Source organism: Salvelinus fontinalis, chromosome 4, assembly GCF_029448725.1.
Source record: "Salvelinus fontinalis isolate EN_2023a chromosome 4, ASM2944872v1, whole genome shotgun sequence".
In the NCBI taxonomy this organism is placed as follows: Eukaryota; Metazoa; Chordata; class Actinopteri; order Salmoniformes; family Salmonidae; genus Salvelinus; species Salvelinus fontinalis.
Window position 1 is genome coordinate 3,914,655 of NC_074668.1, and position 24,763 is coordinate 3,939,417.

The 24,763-nt window shown below is 44.4% G+C and overlaps 1 protein-coding gene across 5 annotated transcripts in view; it reads right to left on the minus strand.

The window, feature by feature from the left end:
• Nucleotides 1-24,763, minus strand: part of LOC129853002 (sodium-dependent phosphate transporter 2-like) — a 129,221-nt gene that overhangs the window by 86,435 nt on the left and 18,023 nt on the right. The window contains exon 1 of one of the 5 annotated variants that reach the window (XM_055918618.1): nt 1-6. This exon is cut by the window's left edge and continues 396 nt beyond it. The exons of the other annotated variants lie outside the window; for them this stretch is intronic. The gene's annotated coding sequence lies outside the window, so the exon portion shown is untranslated. Of the gene's footprint in view, nt 7-24,763 lie in introns of those variants that run through there. 5 annotated transcript variants of the gene reach the window in all.

Genomic DNA, 24,763 nt, shown 5'->3' on the forward strand with positions numbered 1-24,763 from the left:
AGCCAATGGAGTCGGAGGAAGAAAGGGGAAGGGGAGGAGGGAAGGAGAGGTGGTTCTAGCAGCTGAGAACAGCCATACAGTCAGACCAAGGGCATTCTGAGCCCCCTCCCACCCCCCCACCTCCTCTGTCACTACGGCATTGTAACTACTGATGGGGGGGGGGGGGGGTCGATACAGTTCCATATTGCAATATGATTTTGAACAATATCAATACTTTGACTTCAAAAAAATATAAATACATATATGTATGTATGTTTAGGTAGCGTTAGCTGGCACTAATCGGCTGTACCTGCTCCAAAATCTGGTAATTTCCACTCTACAGCTCGTTCTCCATCTTTTTAAATAATGAGGCAACACGTTGTTTTCTTATATGTCCAGGCCTGATCCAAACTCTTATTTCTCATTCCCTCTCTCGTCCCTCTGCAGCAGACTTACAGTCAGGTCCATAATTATTGGCACCCTCATGCCCTCTCTCATCCCTCTGCAGCAGACTTACAGTCAGGTCCATAATTATTGGCACCCTCATGCCCTCTCTCGTCCCTCTGCAGCAGACTTACAGTCAGGTCCATAATTATTGGCACCCTCATGCCCTTTCTCATCCCTCTGCAGCAGACTTACAGTCAGGTCCATAATTATTGGCACCCTCATGCCCTCTCTCGTCCCTCTGCAGCAGACTTACAGTCAGGTCCATAATTATTGGCACCCTCATGCCCTCTCTCGTCCCTCTGCAGCAGACTTACAGTCAGGTCCATAATTATTGGCACCCTCATGCCCTCTCTCATCCCTCTGCAGCAGACTTACAGTCAGGTCCATAATTATTGGCACCCTCATGCCCTCTCTCGTCCCTCTGCAGCAGACTTACAGTCAGGTCCATAATTATTGGCACCCTCATGCCCTTTCTCATCCCTCTGCAGCAGACTTACAGTCAGGTCCATAATTATTGGCACCCTCATGCCCTCTCTCGTCCCTCTGCAGCAGACTTACAGTCAGGTCCATAATTATTGGCACCCTCATGCCCTCTCTCGTCCCTCTGCAGCAGACTTACAGTCAGGTCCATAATTATTGGCACCCTTGATAAAGATTAGCAACAAACACAAAAATACTGTATAAAATACAAATAGTGAGCTGTATGTTCATCTGTGCCTTCTTCAATTCAAACCACAGGTCATTACTGTAAAAGAGCATGTTGTATTAAATAAAAGGGTAAAAAAGATAAATATAAAAAGGTATAAAAGATTACGAGCTATAATTATGGACCTGGCTGTACGTCTGCTGCAGAGGGACGAGAGAGGGCAAGAGGGTGCCAATAATTAATTGAGGTCATTTCCATCTGAAAGGACCCATGAGCACCAACGTGTGAATTTTCATAAGAGCATGTTAAATTGGGTTCAAATGAAAGATAAGAGTCTATTTTTTTTTTTTTAAGATTCTCAACCATTTTGTATCCATAATGTTTTGAATAAGAAAAGGCTTTGGGTTCTGGGTAAATTGATGGAAAAGGGGTCTGAGAAAACATTGACTAAGAAAAAGTATTTTTTTAAAGTACAATATCAGAACTACATAAAAACAGAATAATGTTTAAGGCACCTGCCAACTAATATCAACACTAATATTTAGTTTTGAATAAATTATTTGCCTTCTGTAAGTTTAAGAAATATTGCCTTGTCATTCTGTTACTAAAAAAAAAAGGCATTTCTTTAAGATATTTAATTCACGAGGGAGGATAATGAAAGTTCACAGAAGTAACAAGGTAGATTAGTTAGTGTTTATACTCATAGCAAGCTTTCTTTTTGAATTAAGTGATTAAAAGCCGTAATTCTGTTACCAAAATCGGAAAATTACTGCAATTGAACTTGCTACAATGGAAAATTATAGTAGTCATGAACCATAGTTGGAACACCTGGTACTGTCCTCCCTTCCCACCAGCATACTGTTATGTTCAGCTCATAACTGTCCACCCCCCCCCCCCCTCTTTCTGTCATCAGGTTGTCAAAGCAAAACTGAAGAGTCTGGACAACCCCTAACCTCTCTCCCTCTCTACAGAGCTCAATCTTCTCTCTCTCGCTCTCTTAATGCCACCTCTCCACGACTCCTACCGTGACACCTACCACCTACCCTCATTCCATTTTACTATAACCAGCACTCTCACCCACTGAGCACCGACCAAAACCCGGACGTCCGTGGACGTTGAAAAGTAGTAGAAATTTGGTCAGTCAGCCCTGGCCGAATCTGAACCAATCACAGACATCTATGTTTGGACAGTACAGTAGAGCACACTAGAGTACAGTATAATGTATTGTACTTTTGTGTAGTTTACATACAGTTGAAGTCGGAAGTTGACATACATTTAGGTTGGAGTCATTAAAACTTGTTTTTCAACCACTCCACACATTTCTTATTAATAAACTATAGTTTTGGCAAGTTGGTTAGGACATCTACTTTGTGCATGACGAGTCATTTTTCCAACAATTGTTTACAGACAGATTATTTCACTAATAATTCACTATATCACAATTCCAGTGGGTCAGATGTTTACATACAATAAGTTGACTGTGCCTTTAAACAGCTTGGAAAATTCCAGAAAATAATGTCATGGATTTAGAAGCTTCTGATAGGCTAATTGACATAATTTGAGTCAATTGGAGGTGTACCTGTGGATGTATTTCAAGGCCTACCTTCAAACTCAGTGTCTCATTGCTTGACATCATGGTAAATTCAAAAGAAATCAGCCAAAACCTCCACAAGTCTGGTTGATCCTTGGGAGCAATTTCCAAATGCCCGACGGTACCACGTTCATCTGTACAAACAATAGTACGCAAGTACAAACACCATGGGACTACGCAGCCGTAATACCACTCAGGAAAGAGACGCGTTCTGTCCCCTAGAAATGAACGTACTCTGGTGCGACAAGTGCAAATCAATCCCAGAACAACAACAAAGGACCTTGTGAAGATGCTGGAGGAAACAGGTACAAAAGTATATATCCATAGTAAAACGAGTCCTGTATCGACATAACCTGAAAGTCCGTTCAGCAAGGAAGAAGCCACTGCTCCAAAACCGCCATAAAAAAGACTATGGTTTGCAACTGTACATGGGGACAAAGATCGTACTTTTTGGAGAAATGTCCTCTGGTCTGATGAAACAAAAATATAACTGTTTGGCCATAATGACCATTGTTATGTTTGAAGGAAAAAGGGGGAGGCAGCATTATGTTGTGGGGGTGCTTTGCTGCAGGAAGGACTGGTGCACTTCACAAAATCGATGGCATCATGAGGGAGGAAAATTATGTGGATATATTGAAGCAACATCTCAAGACATCAGTGAGGACGTTAAAGCTTGGTCACAAATGGGTCTTCCAAATGAACAATGACCACAAGCATACTTCCAAAGTTGTGGCAAAATGGATTAAGGACAACAAAGGTATTGGAGTGGCCATCACAAAGCCCTGACCTCAATCCTATAGAAAAGTTGTGGGCAGAACTGAAAAAGTGTGTGCAAGCGAGGAGGCCTACAAACCTGACTCAGTTACACCAGCTCTGTCAGGAGGAATGGGCCGAAATTCACCCAACTCATTGTGGGAAGCTTGTGGAAGGCTACCCGAAACGTTTGACCCAAGTTAAACAATTTAAAGGCAATGCTACTAAATACTAATTGAGTGTATGTAAACTTATGACCCACTGTGAATGTGATGAAAGAAATAAAAGCTGAAATAAATAATTCTCTCTACTATTATTCTGACATTTCACATTCTTAAAATAAAGTGGTGATCCTAACTGACCTAAGACAGGGAATTTTTATTCTGATTAAATGTCAGGATTTGTGAACAACTGAGTTTAAATGTATTTGGCTAAGGTGTATGTAAACTTCCGTCTTCAACTGTGTCTAATCTATTCTATTCAGAATCAAATCTTATTTGTCACATACATGTGAACAACAGGTGAAGACTAACAGTGAAATACTTACTTATGGGCCCTTACCAACAATGCAACAATGTGTATATACAGAACCAGTCAAAAGTTTGGACACACCTAGTCATTCAAGGGTTTTTCTTTAATTTTACTACTTTCTACATTGTAGAATAACAGTGAAGACATCAATACTATGAAATAATACATATGGAATCATGTAGTAACCAAAATTGTTTAAACAAAACAAAATATATTTTATATTTGAGATTCTTCAAAGCAGCCACCCGTTGCCTTGATGACAGCTTTGTACACTCTTGGCATTCTCTCAACCAGCTAGTCAGGTAGTCACCTGGAGTGCATTTCAATTAACAGGTGTGCCTTGTTAAAAAGTAAATTTGTGGAATTTCTTTCCTTCTTAATGCCAATCAGTTGTGTTGTGACAAGGTAGGGTTGGTATATAGAAGATAGCCCTATTTAGTAAAAGACAAAGTTCATAGAACAGCTCAAATAAGCAAAGAGAAATGACAGTCCATCATTACTTTAAGACATGAAGGTCAGTCAATCTGGAAAATTTCAAGAACTTTAAACATTTTCAAGTGCAGTTGCAAAAACCATCAAGCGCTATGATTAAACTGGCTCTCATGTGGAATGCCACAGAAAAGGAAGACCCAGAGTTACCTCTGCTGCAGAGAATAAGTTCATTAGAGTTAACTGCACCTCAGATTGCAGCCCAAATAAATACTTCACAGAATTCAACTAACAGACACATCTCAACATCAACTGTTCAGAGGAGATTGCGTGAATCAGGCCTTTATGGTCAAATTGTTGCAAAGAAACCATTACTAAAGGACACCAATAAGAAGAAGAGACTTGCTTGGGCCAAGAAACACGAGCAATGAACATTAGACCGGTGGAAATCTGTCCTTTGGTCTGATGAGTCCAAATGTGAGATTTTTGGTTCCGACCGCCGTGTATTTGTGAAACGCAGAGTAGGTGAACGGATGATCTCCCCATGTGTGGTTCCCACCGTGAAGCATGGAGGAGGAGGTGTTATGGTGCTTTTCTGGTGACACTGTCTGATTTATTTAGAATTCAGGGCACACTTAACCAGCATGGTTACCACAGCATTCTGCAGTGATACGCCATCCTTTCTGGTTTCTACTTAGTGGGACTATCATTTGTTCTTCAACAGGACAATGACCCAACACACCTCCAGGTTGTGTAAAGGCTATTTGACCAAGAAGGAGAGTGATGGAGTGCTGCATCAGATGACTTGGCCTCCACAATCAACCGACCTTAACCCAATTGAGATGGTTTTGGATGAGTTGGACCGCAGAGTGAAGGAAAAGCAGCCAACACGTGCTCAGCATATGTGGGAACTCCTTCAAGACTGTTGGAAAAGCATTCCAGGTGAATCTGGTTGAGAAAATGAAAATGTGCAAAGCTGTCATCAAGACAAAGGGTGGCTACTTTGAAGAATCTAAAATAAACATGTTTGTTTAACACTTTTTTTGGTTACTACATGATTCCATATGTGTCATTTCATAGTTTTTGTCATCACTATTATTCCACAATGTAGAAAATAGTAAAAAAAATAAAGAAAAACCCTTTGATGAGTAGGTGTGTCCAAACTTATGACAGGTACTGTATGAAAACTCCATCACTGAACCAACATCACCGAGTGACTTAATTGAATATGGTTATCGTCTCGTACCTGGCTGTTCCCAGCCCTAACTGACACACAGACTAGCAGTCATACAGCAGAAGCTCTTCTGAAATCACAGACACCTGCTCTGTTTATACTAGAAAACACAATGCATTCGCAGCTGGCTGGCAGAACGAGGGAGAGATAATCACCGCCGTCCGGACGGAATAACCAACGTCAAGGACAAAAAAAGGTGTGTGTATGAAATAACACAGAATAAGAGTGAACCAAACTGGGTTAAATATCTCTCACACACTTGAGGCGCAGGGAGGGAGGGAGGGAGGGAGGGAGGGAGGGAGGGAGGGAGGGGGAAAGACAGGGGGAGAGAAGCAGCTAGTTTCCCTGTTGCTTTTCTCCCTCTCTCCCTCCCTCCCTCTCTCCCTCTCCCTCTGGCACAATCACTCCTTTCAAAGTGGAGCTGAACAGTATGTCTTTATGCCGCTCGTCTCCTCTCCTCGTTTTTTTCTCCTCAGGCAGGCAGACACCAGGTCTCACAACAAAACGAGGACACAGGGATCCGCTCTCCAAGCTGATCTAGGACAGGCTGTTAAGAGTTATGCGATCTAAAAGGCAGAGTACTGCCATCGGTCTGTCCGCTCCGGGCTGATCTAGGACCTGCCTTTAGGAACAGAAGTCAGTTTATACGCTCCTATATGCCGGACGACCACAATCATTAACACAGCCGTAACCAAGCAACCATTATACTGTATACCAGTGGTCACCAACCGGTGGATCGCGATTGACTAGTCGATCTTCACGGCATTCCTAGTCGATCACCAAACATTTCTGAAGAAAAGCCAAAGAACAGAGGCATAAAGGCCCTTGATTCAGAAGCCCTGCCGGCGGTAGGTACCCTCGATTCAGAAGCCCTGCCGACAGTAGGTGCCCTCGATTCAGAAGCCCTGCCAACAGTAGGTACCCTCGATTCAGAAGCCCTGCCGACAGTAGGTGCCCTCGATTCAGAAGCCCTGCCGGCAGTAGGTAACCTCGATTCAGAAGCCCTGCCGGCAGTAGGTACCCTCGATTCAGAAGCCCTGTTGGCAGTAGGTGCCCTCGATTCAGAAGCCCTGCCGGCAGTAGGTACCCTCGATTCAGAAGCCCTGTTGGCAGTAGGTGCCCTCGATTCAGAAGCCCTGCCGGCAGTAGGTACCCTTGATTCAGAAGCCCTGCCGGCAGTAGGTACCCTCGATTCAGAAGCCCTGCCGACAGTAGGTACCCTCGATTCAGAAGCCCTGCCGGCAGTAGGTACCCTCGATTCAGAAGCCCTGCCGACAGTAGGTGCCCTCGATTCAGAAGCCCTGCCGACAGTAGGTAACCTCGATTCAGAAGCCCTGCCGGCAGTAGGTACCCTCGATTCAGAAGCCCTGTTGACAGTAGGTACCCTTGATTCAGAAGCCCTGCCGGCGGTAGGTACCCTTGATTCAGACGCCCTGCCGACAGTAGGTACCCTCGATTCAGAAGCCCTGTTGGCAGTAGGTACCCTCGATCCAGAAGCCCTGCCGGCAGTAGGTACCCTTGATTCAGAAGCCCTGCCGACAGTAGGTACCCTTGATTCAGAAGCCCTGCCGGCGGTAGGTACCCTTGATTCAGAAGCCCTGCCGACGGTAGGTACCCTTGATTCAGAAGCCCTGCCGACAGTAGGTACCCTTGATTCAGAAGCCCTGCCGGCGGTAGGTACCCTTGATTCAGAAGCCCTGCCGGCGGTAGGTACCCTTGATTCAGAAGCCCTGCCGGCAGTAGGTACCCTCGATCCAGAAGCCCTGTTGGCGGAAGGTGCACTTGATTAACGCCAAGAGTGTGCAAAGCTGTGATCAAGGGCAAAGGGTGGATACTTTGAAGAATCTCAAATATAAAACATACTTTGATTTGTTTAACACTTTTTTTTGTTACTTTTTGTTGTGTTATTTCATAGTTTTGATGTCTTCACTATTATTCTACAATATAGAAAATAGTAAAAATAAAGAAAAACCCTGAATGAGTAACGTGTCCAAACTTTTGACTGGTACTGTACGTATTCAGACCCTTTTTTAAATTCCTTTTTTCTCCCCAATTGGTAGTTACAGTCTTGTCTCATCGCTGCAACTCCCGTTCGGACTCGGGAGAGGCGTGCGTCCTCCGAAACACAACCCAACCAAGCCGTACTGCTTCTTGACACAATGCCCACTTAACTCCGGAAGCCAGCCGCACAAATATGTCAGAGGAAACACTGTACACCTGGCGACCGTGTCAGCGTGCACTGCGCCCGGGCCCACCACAGGAGTCACTAGTGCGCGATGGGACAAGGATATTCCTGCCTGCCAAACCCTGACCCTAACCCGGACAGCGCTGGACCAATTGTGTGCCGCCCCATGTGTCTCCCGGTTGCAACCGGCTACGACAGAGCCTAGACTTGAACCTAGAATCTCTAGTGGCACAGCTAGTACTGCGATGCCGTGTTGGAAGGTGAACCTTTGCCCCAGTCTGAGGTCCTGAGCGCTCTGGAGCAGGTTTTCATCAAGGAGCTCTGTATTTTGCTTCTTTCATCTTTCCCTCAATCCTGACTAGTCTATCTGTCCCAGCCGCTGAAAAATATCCCCACAGCATGATGCTGCCCCCACCATACTTCACCATAGGGATGGTGCCAGGTTTCCTCCAGATGTGACGCTTGGCATTCAGGCCTGATTGATGGAGTGCTGCAGAGATGGTTGTCCCTTTTAGTACCCTTTCCCAGATCTGTGCCTCGACACAATCCTGTCCCGGAGCTCTACAGACAATTCCTTCCATCTCATGGCTTGGTTTTTGCTCTGATATGCATCGTCAACTGTGGGACCTTATATAGACAGGTGTGCGTTTTTCCAAATCATGTCCAATCAATTGAATTTACCACAGATGGAGTTCAAGTTGTAGAAACATCTCAAGGATAATCAATGGAAACAGGATGCACCTGAGCTCAATTTCAAGTCTCGTAGTAAAAGGGTCTGAATACTTATGTAAATAAGGTATTTGTTTTTATTTTTGTATAAATGTGAAAACATTTCAAAAAACTTGTTTTGCTTTGTCATTAAGGCTGTAAAAAAAATGAAAGGGTCTGAATACATTCCGAATGCTCTGTAAATACAATCATGTTTCCCGAAGGGATTGTAAGGCCACTCAGCGTGACCAGGATTAATTGTGACTTTAAAAGAAAATCCGTTAGATGATAGAACGAGGATGAATATTCTGATGGAATTTATCCAGACCAGGTTCTGGCTGGGTTTTAATGGTGTGTGTGTGTGTGTGTGTGTGTGTGTGTGTGTGTGTCAGTACTGTTGCAGAAGGTTTGACTGTGAGGACTAGTCTTTGTGACAGGTGGTCTGCCTGTGTTCCGGTGACATGGGGAGGAGAGGAGGGGAGGAAGGAGGAGGGGAGGAGAGGAGGGGAGGTGGGCAGGAGGAGGGGAGATGAGGAGGGGTGGAAGGGAGGAGAGGAAGAGGGGAGGAGAGGAGGGGAGGGGAGGGGAGGAGAGGAGAGGTGGAGGAGGGGAGATGAGAGGAGGGGTGGAGGAGGGGAGATGAGATGAGGGGTGGAAGGGAGGAGAGGAAGAGGGGAGGAGAGGAGGGGAGGAGGAGAGGAGGGGAGGAGGAGAGGAGATGAGAGGAGGGGTGACATGGGGAGGAGAGGAGGAGGAAGAAGGGTCAATTAATTTCCTCAGAAATATCAGCAAGTCATCATCTGACCAGTAGAGGGCACAACAGAGACAAAACCTGTGTCATGTTGTTACTCCTATCCTCTTTATGACCCCCAATGAAAGACAAATCTCACCCACCATTACATCACTACTGCCTGACCTCTCAGTGTGTGTGTGTGTGTGTGTGTGTGTGTGTGTGTGTGTGTGTGTGTGTGTGTGTGTGTGTGTGTGTGTGTGTGTCTACTCTATCCTATCAGACCTGCTACAATGAATATGCCATTTTTACAGAGTGTGATCCACAAGTGATGTGTCCAGTCCAACAGACACAGATACATTATGAACGCACTGTATGCCATCCTATACAGCACGGTTCCAGCATGCTGGAATGAGTAACCAGGCCAACTCTTTACAGCACGGTTCCAGCATGGTGGAATGAGTAACCAGGCCAACTCTGTACAGCACGGTTCCAGCATGGTGGAATGAGTAACCAGGCCAACTCTGTACAGCACGGTTCCAGCATGGTGGAATGAGTAACCAGGCCAACTCTGTACAGCACGGTTCCAGCATGGTGGAATGAGTAACCAGGCCAACTCTGTACAGCACGGTTCCAGCATGGTGGAATGAGTAACCAGGCCAACTCTGTACAGCACGGTTCCAGCATGGTGGAATGAGTAACCAGGCCAACTCTGTACAGCACGGTTCCAGCATGGTGGAATGAGTAACCAGGCCAACTCTGTACAGCACGGTTCCAGCATGGTGGAATGAGTAACCAGGCCAACTCTGTACAGCACGGTTCCAGCATGGTGGAATGAGTAACCAGGCCAACTCTGTACAGCACGGTTCCAGCATGGTGGAATGAGTAACCAGGCCAACTCTGTACAGCCCGGTTCGGCTCAGCTTGATTTGGCATTTACGTTACTTAAGCTTTATTGTCACGTGCACAAGTACAGTGAAATGCCTTCCTTGCTAGCTCTTTTCCCAACAATGCAGTAATCAATATCAGTAGTACAATAAAATACAAAGTAGAACAAAAAGGCAGAAATATAAATAATGAGGAAGCTATATTCTGTACAGGGTCAGTGTCAATACCAAATGTACAATGTTGGATATTATATTATAATAATGGATATTGTAGAGGTAGATATGCACATTTTCAGTATGTGTATGAGGGTTTCCATTAGCCGGGAATAGCCGGCTTTTAGACAATAAAAAAAATGAAAAGCAGCTAAATAAGAAATTGGCCAATTATCCAGGGGAAAAAATAAATCCCATAATGCATTATAACCTATTCATTGATGAAAATACCAGTCGATGTAGTGCGAGAGCTGCTGCTACAGCTCATCAAACATTATTTTCTTCTGGAGTGAAACGTGCTTTTATCATATATATTTATAATTTACCCAATTAGTGCATATCAATTGTAAATGCAATCAAGTGTTAAAAACAGTATCGAGGCAGGATTCAGAGGGTCACTTTGCGATGAAAACAGTTGAAGTCGGAAGATTACACATACATCATGATTACATACCTTAGCCAAATACATTTAAACTCAGTTTTCACAATTCCAATTCCTGACATTTAATCCTAATAAAAATTCCCTGTCTTAGGTCAGTTAGGATCACCACTTTATTTTAAGAATGTGAAATGCCAGAATAATAGTAGAGAATGATTTAATTCAGCTTTAATTTCTTTCATCACATTCCCAGTGGGTCAGAATATTACATACACTCAATTAGTATTTGGTAGCATTGCCTTTAAATTGTTTAACTTGGGTCAAACGTTTTGGGTAGCCTTCCACAAGCTTCCCACAATAAGTTGGGTGAATTTCGGCCCATTCCTCCTGACAAAGCTAGTGTAACTGAGTCAGGTTTGTAGGCCTCTTTGCTCGCACACGCATTTTCAGTTCTGCCCACAGATGTTCTATAGGATTGAGGTCAGGGCCTTGTGACGGCCACTCCAATACCTTCACTTTGTTCTCCTTAATCCATTTGGACAGAACTTTGGAAATATGCTCGGGGTCATTGTCCATTTGGATAACCCATTTGCGACCAAGCTTTAACTTCCTGACTGATGTCTTGAGATGCTGTTCTATATATCCACATAATTTTCCTGCCTCATGATGCCATCCATTTTGTGAAGTGCACCAGTCCCTTCTGCAGCAAAGCACCCCCACAACATGATGCTGCCACCCCCGTGCTTCACGGTTGGGATGGTGTTCTTCGGCTTGCAAGTGTTCTTCGGCTTGCAAGCCTCCCCCTTTTTCCTCCAAACATAATGATGGTCATTATGGCCAAACAGTTATATTTTTGGTTCATCGGACCAGAGGACATTTCTCCAAAAAGTACAATCTTTGTCCCCATGTGCAGTTGCAAACCGTAGTCTGGCTTTTTTATGGTGGTTTTGGAGCAGTGGCTTCTTCTTTGCTGAGCAACCTTTCAATATATGTTGATATAGGACTCGTTTTACTGTGGATATAGATACTTTAGATACGTTTCCTCCAGCATCTTCACAGGGTCCTTTGCTGTTGTTCTGGGATTGATTCGCACGTTTTTGCACCAAAGTACGTTCATCTCTAGGGGACAGAACGCGTCTCCTTCCTGAGCGGTATGACGGCTGCGTGGTCCCATGGTGTTTATACTTACGTACTATTGTTTGTACAGATGAACGTGGTACCTTCAGGTGTTTGGAAATTGCTCCCAAAGAAGAACTAGACTTGTGGAGGTCTCCAATTTTTTTTCTGAGTTCTTGGCTGATTTTTTTGATTTTCCCATGATGTCAAGCAATGAGGCACTGAGTTTGAAGGTAGGCCTTGAAATACATCCACAGGTACACCTCCAATTGACTCAAATTATGTCAATTAGCCTATCAGAAGCGTCTAAAGCCATGACATCATTTTCTGGAATTTTCCAATCTGTTTAAAGGCACAGTCAACTTAGTGTATGGAAACTTCTGACCCACTGGAATTGTGATCCAGTGAATTATAAGTGAAATAATCTGTCTGTAAACAATTGCTGGAAAAATGACTTGTGTCATGCACAAAGTAGATGTCCTAACCGACTTGCCAAAACTATAGTTTGATAACAAGTCATTTGTGGAGTGGTTGAAAAATGAGCTTTAATGACGTCGACCTAAGTGGATGTACATTTCCGACTTCAACTGTATTTAGCTGTTTGAAACCTAAATGTTTTACTACATATTATTGGGTATGTCTTACTTTACTTCAAAGTAGCTTAGCCAAAATCCAACCAAACGTGCAGGCAATTATTTTATGTTTTCTGACCTGTTTGCCTCATTACTTTAAAAAAAAGGTTTTTAGGGGATGGAGCCTATGCCTACTTGTTATATGAATATATATGTCCCCTGTGCGAGAAATAAGTAGCCTTTTCCAAACGCTTCGCGGAGCAAAGTGTGTCATAAACTCGTAGGGATTCAGGGTTAATCTCTATAGCTGCTAATTATGAGCAGTTAGCTAACTGAAAAGACCTTACCTCTTCTGAGATGTTGGGAGTCGGTTAGCCGGTGCTAGTAGGTCAGCAAAGATAGCATGAAGTAAAAAAGGCGGCACCTGCATCTCCACTTCGACCGTTCGTCCTTTTTTTTTTTAGCTTTGCTTTACGAACTTGTCCCGTAACTACCTCCACGTCAAGCTTCCCCTTCCATCCCCGTCACCTCCCCGATCTCTTTCCAGGAGATCAAACACATTTTAGTGTCTTTGAAATCCCTACACGAAGTGTCATAAAGATGTTTATATTTGCCGAACTTGTTCTGATAGCTTTTAGTCAAAGTCCTCCATGTTTGTTGTGAAGGAAGTTGTCAACAAAGTGAGTTTGTGTTTATACAGAACGTACCGCCCCACCTGGCCTAGGACTGGGCGGTTTACCGTATTTTACAATATACCGGTATTGATGCACGGACCGGTTTGGGTTTTTTACTTTACCTTCTATTACGTTATTTGAATGTTTGGTTTGTGAAACGCTACGCGTAACGTCCATTGTTATAGTTTACTTCGAATCTTGAATCATCTCTCTCCCATCCTCTCCATTCCGCTTTCCACACAGATCTAGCACCGCCCACTGTCACTCAAGGAGCGCATTTGTTGTTCCTCAACCACTGAGACACTTGCTTTCAGTCTGCAAGGTCAACGCAGCACATGCGACAATGTTGATGACCATGATGCCGTTTCTACTTTGCTTCTCAATATAAATCCCCTAGTGTTCTATTAGTTTGTGTTTCTTACATCTGCAAAAAAACAGCTAATTGTCTTTTCTTAGCAAGTTTTGGCTAAATTGTGGTAGCTAATCCCTAGCTAGCTGGTTTGCTAATCCCTAGCTAGCTGGTTTGCTAATCCCTAGATAGCTGGCTTGCTAATCCCTAGCTAGCTGGCTTGCTAATCCCTAGCTAGCTGGCTTGCTAATCCCTAGCTAGCTGGCTTGCTAATCCCTAGCTAGCTGGCTAGCTAATAAATGTACTGAGTGAGAGCAAACATAATTAGCCATATTACAATGATTAGAATAACTACAGAATTAGAATAATCATTCCTTTTCCATAATTCCAACAGTTCACCACAGTCAAATCGCAATCGCAACATTTGATTAATAATAATGTCTAGATTGTTTTGCCCATACAGTGCAGCCCTACATGGCAGTGTGGCAATAATCTCACATGAGTGCAAGGAAATGCAGACATTCCTGGAAATGCAGACATTCCTGAAAATGATGACATTTTTTTTTGGGGGGGGGGGGTTGAAGTTGAATTGAACAGTATAAACCAATCCGAATGGAGAAAGACCCATTGAAATAATTTAAAATATATGTGTTACCACCCTGGGATCACTACTCATTAAGAACATTTATAACCTCTATTATTCAAAAACATAAAATTACCGGCCATTCTTTTTAGAAATACCGTGATATTATATTTTTGGCCAAATCACCCAGCCGTAATTTGTCCTCCACCATCCTCCTCCGGAGGCGCCGCGATTGCATCACATCCTCCGTATGGAGCCCCCGACCCACATTCCCCGGATCAACTATAAATCAGCTTTAACCTCTCCCTGTTACAGTGAAGTGCTCTCAAACATATCCTCACACACCCTCACACAGACAGACCACTTCATGTTTCACAAGGGCTGCCCTGATAGGCTAGCCTGACACCTCAAGCTGCGCTGATTGGCTAGCCTAAGCCCCCAGCTGCGCTGATTGGCTGGCACGAGCTACAAGCTGTCCTGAATGGCTGACACCTTGCCCACTGATAGGCTAGGTGGAATTTTTGCCTTATTGCTCACAACTGTCCAATCCTCTCAGATCTCCACAGGTGTCTAGACAGAGTAGGGGTTACAGGTTGTTTCTGGACAAGACTGTCCATCTCAAACTGCCAGCTCAGACTTTCCACAGCACTCATCTCTCTGTGCTACTAAATGACTACAGCGACAACAAACAACTCCAGACGGCTGCCTGTGACTCAGTGGAACCCCATCCAGTGAGTTGGGTCAGTCCGTAACTACAATCACTGTAGCTCATAGTGTGTTGCTAAGCTAAGCCCCATAGTCATTAGCATAGTTTACAGCAGGGCACGAGAACAGAGAGACGCTGTGTGTCACAATGCTTCGAGACACATTTTACCAGTAAGGAACACAGAGTCAGGGCTAACGATGGCCTACCAGCCACAATAAACTGGGCCAAGACTAGACCAGGACACTAGGAATCAGGGCTAATGATGGCCTGGCCACAGTAAACTGGGTCAAGACTAGACCAGGACACTAGGAATCAGGGCTAATGATGGCCTGGCCACAGTAAACTGGGCCAAGACTAGACCAGGACACAAGGAATCAGGGCTAATGATGGCCTGGCCACAGTAAACTGGGTCAAGACTAGACCAGGACACTAGGAATCAGGGCTAATGATGGCCAAATAGCCACAGTAAACTGGGTCAAGACTAGACCAGAACACTAGGAATCAGGGCTAATGACGGCCTACCAGCCACAGTAAACTGGGTCAAGACTAGACCAGGACACTAGGAATCAGGGCTAATGACGGCCAAATAGCCACAGTAAACTGGGTCAAGACTAGACCAGAACACTAGGAATCAGGGATAATGATGGCCTGGCCACAGTAAACTGGGTCAAGACTAGACCAGAACACTAGGAATCAGGGCTAATGACGGCCTGGCCACAGTAAACTGGGTCATGACTAGACCAGGACACTAGGAATGAGGGATAATGGCGGCCTGGCCACAGTAAACTGGGCCAAGACTAGACCAGGACACTAGGAATCAGGGCTAATGGCGGCCTGGCCACAGTAACCTGGGTCAAGACTAGACCAGGACACTAGGAATCAGGGCTAATGACGGCCTGGCCACAGTAAACTGGGCCAAGACTAGACCAGGACACTAGGAATGAGGGATAATGGCGGCCTGGCCACAGTAAACTGGACCAAGACTAGACCAGGACACTAGGAATCAGGGCTAATGACGGCCTGGCCACAGTAAACTGGGTCAAGACTAGACCAGAACACTAGGAATCAGGGCTAATGATGGCCTCCCAGCCACAGTAAACTGGGCCAAGACTAGACCAGGACACTAGGAATCAGGGCTAATGTTGGCCTGGCCACAGTAAACTGGGCCAAGACTAGACCAGGACACTAGGAATGAGGGCTAATGACGGCCTGGCCACAGTAAACTGGGTCAAGACTAGACCAGAACACTAGGAATCAGGGCTAATGATGGCCAAATAGCCACAGTAAACTGGGTCAAGACTAGACCAGAACACTAGGAATCAGGGCTAATGATGGCCAAATAGCCACAGTAAACTGGGTCAAGACTAGACCAGGACACTAGGAATCGGGGCTAATGATGGCCTACCAGCCACAATAAACTGGGCCAAGACTAGACCAGAACACTAGGAATCAGGGCTAATGACGGCCTGGCCACAGTAAACTGGGCCAAGACTAGACCAGGACACTAGGAATCAGGGCTAATGATGGCCTGGCCACAGTAAACTGGGTCAAGACTAGACCAGGACACTAGGAATCAGGGCTAATGATGGCCTGGCCACAGTAAACTGGGCCAAGACTAGACCAGAACACTAGGAATGAGGGCTAATGACGGACAACCAGCCACAGTAAACTGGACCAAGACTAGACCAGAACACTAGGAATGAGGGCTAATGGCGGCCTGGCCACAGTAAACTGGGTCAAGACTAGACCAGAACCACGTAGAACTGATCCAAACATACCAGAGTCGGCATGGAAACCTGACCCAATGTCCTTCATCACTCCTCTTACCCCTCCCTTTCCTATTTGCTTTTCAATGTCTCATCCAATAAAAACAATAACAAATACGGTGAGAGATTTTTTTTTATTTGAGCCGAGACCAGTCGTGTGCAAACTCTCTAACCCCTACTACACCGTAACCCAACATAGTCAAGAAGCACCGTCCATACCACAGACTCAAAGCATATCTAGACCAGGGTTGACACTACTTCTAGGTCTACTTCTAAGATGACAGTAGTAAACTAAAGTAAACCGAGCCAATACCAGAACAGCTCTAGGGAGACTGGGCTAAAACCAGACCAGAGCTATGATGTGATGGTGTGGATCTATGGAACAGGACAGAGCTACTATCAGTGCTGACAGACAGACAGACAGACAGACAGACAGACAGACAGACAGACAGACAGACAGACAGACAGACAGACCAGACAGACACTTGAAATGATTACAATACTAAAGCCAGGGTACAACTAGTACCAGTATTGTATTTATTCTTACTTGTTCTCATTATTATTAGTTGCAATTGCTGTTAATATGAGTGCCACTATTAAAATCATTATTATTGCTTTATTACTAACAGTCTAGTAGTACATTCCTGTCTATTTGTTGTTATGTTTACTTATACAACGCAAGTGTTTAACTTTCCATCAATTGAATTAACAGACAGAGACATGGGGGAAAGAAAGACACAGAGACATGGGGGAAAGAAAGACACAGAGACATGGGGGAAAGAAAGACACAGAGACATGGGGGAAAGAAAGACACAGAGACATGGGGGAAAGAAAGACACAGAGACATGGGGGAAAGAAAGACACAGAGACATGGGGGAAAGAAAGACACAGAGACATGGGGGAAAGAAAGACACAGAGACATGGGGGAAAGAAAGACACAGAGACATGGGGGAAAGAAAGACACAGAGACATGGGGGAAAGAAAGACACAGAGACATGGGGGAAAGAAAGACACAGAGACATGGGGGAAAGAAAGACACAGAGACATGGGGGAAAGAAAGACACAGAGACATGGGGGAAAGCAAGACACAGAGACAGGGCGAGAGCGAGACGCCCTTACAGCTAACTGTGTAGCCTTGCTAACACCAGCCTCTACATTCTTACAGCTAACTGTGTAGCCTTGCTAACACCAGCCTCTACATTCTTACAGCTAACTGTGTAGCCTTGCTAACACCAGTCTCTCTACATCCTTACAGCTAACTGTGTAGCCTTGCTAACACCAGTCTCTCTACATCCTTACAGCTAACTGTAGCCTTGCTAACACCAGCCTCTACATCCTTACAGCTTACTGTGTAGCCTTGCTAACACCAGCCTCACTACATACTTACAGCTTACTGTGTAGCCTTGCTAACACCAGCCTCACTACATCCGTACAGCTAACTGTGTAGCCTTGCTAACACCAGCCTCTACATCCTTACAGCTTACTGTGTAGCCTTGCTAACACCAGCCTCTACATCCTTACAGCTTACTGTGTAGCCTTGCTAACACCAGCCTCACTACATACTTACAGCTTACTGTGTAGCCTTGCTAACACCAGCCTCACTACATCCTTACAGTTAACTGTGTAGCCTTGCTAACACCAGCCTCTACATCCTTACAGCTAACTGTGTAGCCGTGCTAACACCAGCGTCTACATCCTTACAGCTAACTGTGTAGCCTTGCTAACACCAGCCTCTACATCCTTACAGTTAATTGTGTAGCCTTGCTAACACCAGCCTCTACATCCTTACAGCTAACTGTGTAGCCTTTCTAACACCAGCCTCTACATCCTTACAGCTAACTGTGTAACCTTGCTAACACCAGTCTCTCTACATCCTTACAGCTAACTGTGTAGCCTTGCTAACACCAGCCTCTACATCCTTACAGCTAACTGTGTAGCCTTGCTAACACCAGCCTCTACATCATTACAGCTAACTGTGTAGCCTTGCTAACACCAGTCTCTCTACATCCTTACAGCTAACTGTGTAGCCTTGCTAACACCAGCCTCTACATCCTTACAGCTAACTGTGTAGCCTTGCTAACACCAGTCTCTCTACATCCTTACAGCTAACTGTGTAGCCTTGCTAACACCAGTCTCTCTACATCCTTACAGCTAACTGTGTAGCCTTGCTAACACCAGCCTCTACATTCTTACAGCTAACTGTGTAGCCTTGCTAACACCAGCCTCTACATTCTTACAGCTAACTGTGTAGCCTTGCTAACACCAGTCTCTCTACATCCTTACAGCTAACTGTGTAGCCTTGCTAACACCAGTCTCTCTACATCCTTACAGCTAACTGTGTAGCCTTGCTAACACCAGTCTCTCTACATCCTTACAGCTAACTGTGTAGCCTTGCTAACACCAGCCTCTACATCCTTACAGCTAACTGTGTAGCCTTGCTAACACCAGCCTCTACATCCTTACAGCTAACTGTGTAGCCGTGCTAACACCAGCGTCTACATCCTTACAGCTAACTGTATAGCCTTGCTAACACCAGCCTCTACATCCTTACAGTTAATTGTGTAGCCTTGCTAACACCAGCCTCTACATCATTACAGCTAACTGTGTAGCCTTGCTAACACCAGTCTCTCTACATCCTTACAGCTAACTGTGTAGCCTTGCTAACACCAGCCTCTACATCCTTACAGCTAACTGTGTAGCCTTGCTAACACCAGTCTCTCTACATCCTTACAGCTAACTGTGTAGCCTTGCTAACACCAGTCTCTCTACATCCTTACAGCTAACTGTGTAGCCTTGCTAACACCAGTCTCTCTACATCCTTACAGCTCGCTGTGTAGTCGTGCTCAGCCAGGCTAGCATAATGGTGCACCTCCCCTCCAAATGTTTTTTTGTTGCAAAATCGTTATTAAAAAAATTAACTATTTTGATTTTTGTCAGAGAGACAGAGACAAAGCGAGACTGAGACTAAGCGACAGAGTGAGACCGAGACCCCGAGACAGATACAGAGAGAGACCGAGACCCCGAGACAGATACAGAGAGAGACCGAGACCCCGAGACAGATACAGAGAGAGAACGAGACACAGAGAGAACGAGACACAGAGAGAACGAGACACAGAGAGAACGAGAGAGAACGAGAGAACGAGAGAACGAGAGAGAACGAGAGAACGAGAGAACGAGAGAGAACGAGAGAACGAGAGAGAACGAGAGAACGAGAACGAGAGAACGAGAACGAGAGAGAACGAGAGAGAACGAGAGAGAACGAGAGAGAACGAGAGAGAACGAGAGAGAGAGAGAGAGAGAGAGAGAGAGAGAGAGAGAGAGAGAGAGAGAGAGAGAGAGAGAGAGAGAGAGAGAGAGAGAGAGAGAGAGAGAGAGAGAGAGAGAGAGAGAGAGAGAGAGAGAGAGAGAGAGAGAGAGAGAGAGAGAGAGAGAGAGAGAGAGAGAGAGAGAGAGAGAGAGAGAGAGAGAGAGAGAGAGAGAGAGAGAGAGAGAGAGAGTGAGAGAGAGAGAGAGAGAGAGAGAGAGAGAGAGAGAGAGAGAGAGAGAGAGAGAGAATTTGCGAGGGCACTAGAACAGTCTGCAGCACCCGGCCTCGCCCTACTAGACTCTGAAGTGAAATGTCTACTGTTTGCAGATGATCTGCTGCTTCTGTCCCCAACCAAGGAGGGCCTACAGTAGCACCTAGATCTTCTGTACAGATTCTGTCAGACCTGGGCCCTGACAGTGAATATCAGTAAGACAAAAATAATGGTGTTCCAGAATTCCGGAATTCTGCATAAACATCCCCCATGTACAACGTAAAACACCAAATAATGCATGCAAAATTAAGATGATTCACGCCGATGATCAAAACCCGGGAAAATACCAATTCAATTCAACAACCTTCCATAACAAAGCCATCACCTACAGAGAGATGAACCTGGCGAAGAGTCCCCTCTGCCAGCTAGTACAGGGACTCTGCTCACTCATACTCCACAGAGCCCCAGGACAGCAACACAATTCGACCCAACCAAATCATGGAAACAAAAAAGATAATTACTTTACAACATTGGAAAGAATTAACAGTGAAACCAGAGCGAACTAGAATGCATTTTGCCCCTAAACAGAGAGTACACAGTGGCAGAATACCTGACCACTGTGACTGACCCAAACTTAAGGAAAGCTTTGACAATGTACAGACTCAGTGGCATGGCATGGCCCGTCATCAGCATACCTGGCTCTCAAGAAAAGACAGGCTGTGTGCCCATTGCTCACAAAATGAAGCGGAAATTGAGCTGCACTTCCTAACCTCTTGTCAAATGTACGAACATCTAGACACATATTTCCCTCCGATTACACAGACCCACAAAGGATTTGAAAACAAATCCAATCTTGATAAACTGCCATATCTATTAGGTAAAACACCACAGTGTGCCATCACAGCAGGAAGATGTGTGACCTGTTGCCACAAGAAAAGGGCAACCAGTGGAGAACAAACACCATTGTAAATACAACCTATATGTCACATCCTCATCTGTTTCACTTGTCTTTTTTATATATATTTTTTTAATATATATATATATTTTGTATATATTTTTTGTATTTATATATTTTTTTTAGATATATATATTTTATATTTATATATATTTTTTATATATATATTTTTTTTTATATATATTTTAACTAGTCAAGTCAGTTAAGAACAAATTCTTATTTTCAATGATGGCCTAGGAACATTGGGTTAACTGCCTTGTTCAGGGGCAGAATGACAGATTTTTACCTTGTCAGATCAGTGATTTGATCTTTCGACCTTTCGGTTCCTAGTCCAATGCCCTAACCACTAGGCCACCTGCTGATACTATATTTACCCATTTGTTTATTTTCCCTTTCATACTTCAACTATTTGCATTTTGTCACAACACTGTACATAGCCATAATAACATTTGAAATGTCTATATTCTTTAATTAAACCAGTGGAGTTTTGTGATTAATATTTATAGGGCTGGGCAGTATACCGTTTTTTTAAAATATATACTGGTATTGATGCGCGGACCAGTTTGAGTTTTTACTTTACCTTCTATAATGGTATTTTAATGTTTGGTTTCTTTAAATGTCATACGCAGGTGTGTAATGTCCATTTTTATAGTTTACTTCGCTACTTGAGTCATCTTTCTCGGCTCTCTCCATGCCACAGACCTAGCCCCGCCCCACGTCACTCAAGGAGCACATCTGTTCTTCCCTTGACCACCAGACACTGGCCGCCAGTCTGCATGGAACAACACAGCACACTTCCCTTGACCACCAGACACTGGCCTCCAGTCTGCATGGAACAACCAGCACACTTCCCTTGACCTCCAGACACTGGCCTCCAGACACGGGCCTCCAGACACGGGCCTCCAGACACTGGCCTCCAGTCTGCATGGAACAACTCAGCACACTTCCCTTGACCTCCAGACACGGGCCTCCAGACACGGGCCTCCAGACACGGGCCTCCAGACACGGGCCTCCAGACACTGGCCTCCAGTCTGCATGGAACAACTCAGCACACTTCCCTTGACCTCCAGACACTGGCCTCCAGACACTGGCCTCCAGACACTGGCCTCCAGACACTGGCCTCCAAACACTGGCCTCCAGACACTGGCCTCCAGACACTGGCCTCCAGACACTGGCCTCCAAACACTGGCCTCCAGACACTGGCCTCCAAACACTGGCCTCCAAACACTGGCCTCCAAACACTGGCCTCCAGACACTGGCCTCCAGACACTGGCCTCCAGACACTGGCCTCCAGACACTGGCCTCCAGACACTGGCCTCCAGACACTGGCCTCCAGACACTGGCCTCCAGTCTGCATGGAACAACGCAGCACATGCAACAATGTTGATAACCATGATGTCGTTTCTACTTTGCTACTTTTCTTTTTTTTTTACAATTTAACAAATCAGCAAAAATATGACAGATAATTCCCCGTTATTCCTTCCACTTACACAGCATGCTACATGGGAGAACATGGTGCAAAACCCTTTCCTCCCAAACACATCCCCTCCACCAGTATTAGCTTAGCTTCAATGATTAACAACCAAAAAAACTCAACAGAATGACCTTCACATCCAATGCTAGAAAATAAAATGATTCAATGCAAAAACAAATAATATTAATACATTAAATGAAGAAAATAATGAGGCGGCTAAGGTGACGACTCTAGAAACTGCTGAAAGTCCCCCAAGACATCATTCAATTCAAAAGGGTTTATTACGGAAATTGTACATTATTTTTTCCAGATGGAATATAGGAAGTTAGTTCTTGGTTGGCAGAGTGTTAACGCTTCCATATAATAGCTGTGCATTTATTTTGCTGTAATGACTGACAATTTAATCAATCTGTTTTTTTTTCTACCAATATTAACTGGTAGAACAGAGTCATCTCCAAGAAGAATAAGGGAAGGTTTTAGTGGTACAGTCATATTAGTGACCTGTGATAAGATCTGAATAACATCTTCCCAATAATTGCCTAGCTCAGGGCACAATTGACCCGCTCAATAAGAGAAATTGGTAAATCCCACCATCTATCCATGTCACGTTCCTGACCGGTTTTTCTGTAATTTTGTATGTGTTTGACGGTCAGGGTGTGAGTTTGGGTGGGTAGTCTATGTTATGTGTTTCTATGTTTGTATAAGGGTGACCTGATATGGCTCTCAATTAGAGGCAGGTGGTTTTCATTTCCTCTGATTGAGAGCCATATTAAGGTAGGTGTTTTCACACTGTTTGTTTGTGGGTGGTTGTCTCCTGTGTCTGTGTTTGTCGCGCCACACGGGACTGTCTCGGTTTGTTTGTTCGTTTGTTCGGCTTATGTAGTCTGTTCCTGTTTCATGCGTTCTTCGTGTCATGTAAGTTCATATGTTCAGGTGCGTCTACGTCGTTTGTTGTTTTGTAGTTTGTTAAAGTGTTTTCGTCTTTACTTTAATAAATCATGTCATATCACAACTCTGCGTTTTGGTCGAATCCCTGCTCCTCCTCTTCGGATGAAGAGGAGGAGGAAAGCCGTTACAATCCAATTCTTCCCTTTTTGAGAAGTGGAGTATATAGTTCCGTTGATATGTCTTAATACTTTCAGAAGGAATTTGCAATCCTTGATACGTCATTTCCTGAGGTCTCCAAGAAAACGGCTGGTCTAAGATCGGGCTCTGCATAGCTGCCCTGTTAAAAGGCATGATTGTACTCTTCGATTTAGTGTGGCAAAGCAAAATGTCATCGGCATATAACGAGACTAGATGTTCACGCCCATCTATACGAACACCATGTATGGATGAGACGAGATCTAAAAGTTACTGCCAGTGGCTCAATAGCCAAAGACAAAAGGACTAGCGGGACAACCCTGTCTTGTGCCACGTGATAGAGAGAACTGTGAGGAAACATTTCCATCGGTTAGGATCTGAGATACCGGACAGTAATGTAATCAGACCTACATACTGAGGTCCAATATTCATCCTCTGTAAAACTTCAAAACAAGTAGTTCCATTCTATGCGGTAAAAAGCTTTTTCCTCATCTAATGAAGCCTCCACTACAGATTCTTGGTCATTCTCTACATAACGCATAATACTAAATCATCTTCTGATATTATCAGGAGATGAGCGGTTTCTTACAAAGCCTGTTTGGCCCATATCAACCAAGTCTGGAAGAACCTTATCTAGTCTTAAGAGCTATGAGTTTTGCAAGAATCTTATATGAAGTGTTCAACAAAGATATTGGTCTATAAGACCCACAAAGCAGAGGATCTTTCCCAGGATTTAACAAAACTGTGATCAGTGCTTGTTCAAGTGTGTCTGGAAGCTTTTCTGTCTCTATGGCATAATTAAACATATTGCAAAGAAGCTCAATTAGTTTGGGTAAAAAGGATCTATAGAATTCAATAGGGAATCCATCTAACCCTGGTGATTTTCCCCCAGCAGTGTTGAAAATGGATTCCCTAATTTCCTCAGATGTAATCTCTTTCTCCAAGTACTCCCCATCCTTATCAGTTTAAGCTTGTAAATTGAGTTTGTTCAAAAACTCATGCATTGTGGCAGGGGCATCCCCTTCAGACTTGCACAATGTTTCATTAAACTCCCTAAAGTCTAGATTAATTTCCTCAGGACTGTGAACAACTGTGTCATTGCAGCTTAATAGAGCCAATAACTCTACTAGCTTCCTCTCTCCTTCTCTGCTAAGCAAGCAACTTTCCTGCTTTATCTCCATGTTCGTAGTAGTTTTGTTCTCCTAAGAGCGTTTTCCGCTTTATGGCTCGTCAGGGTGTTATATTCCAATCCCTA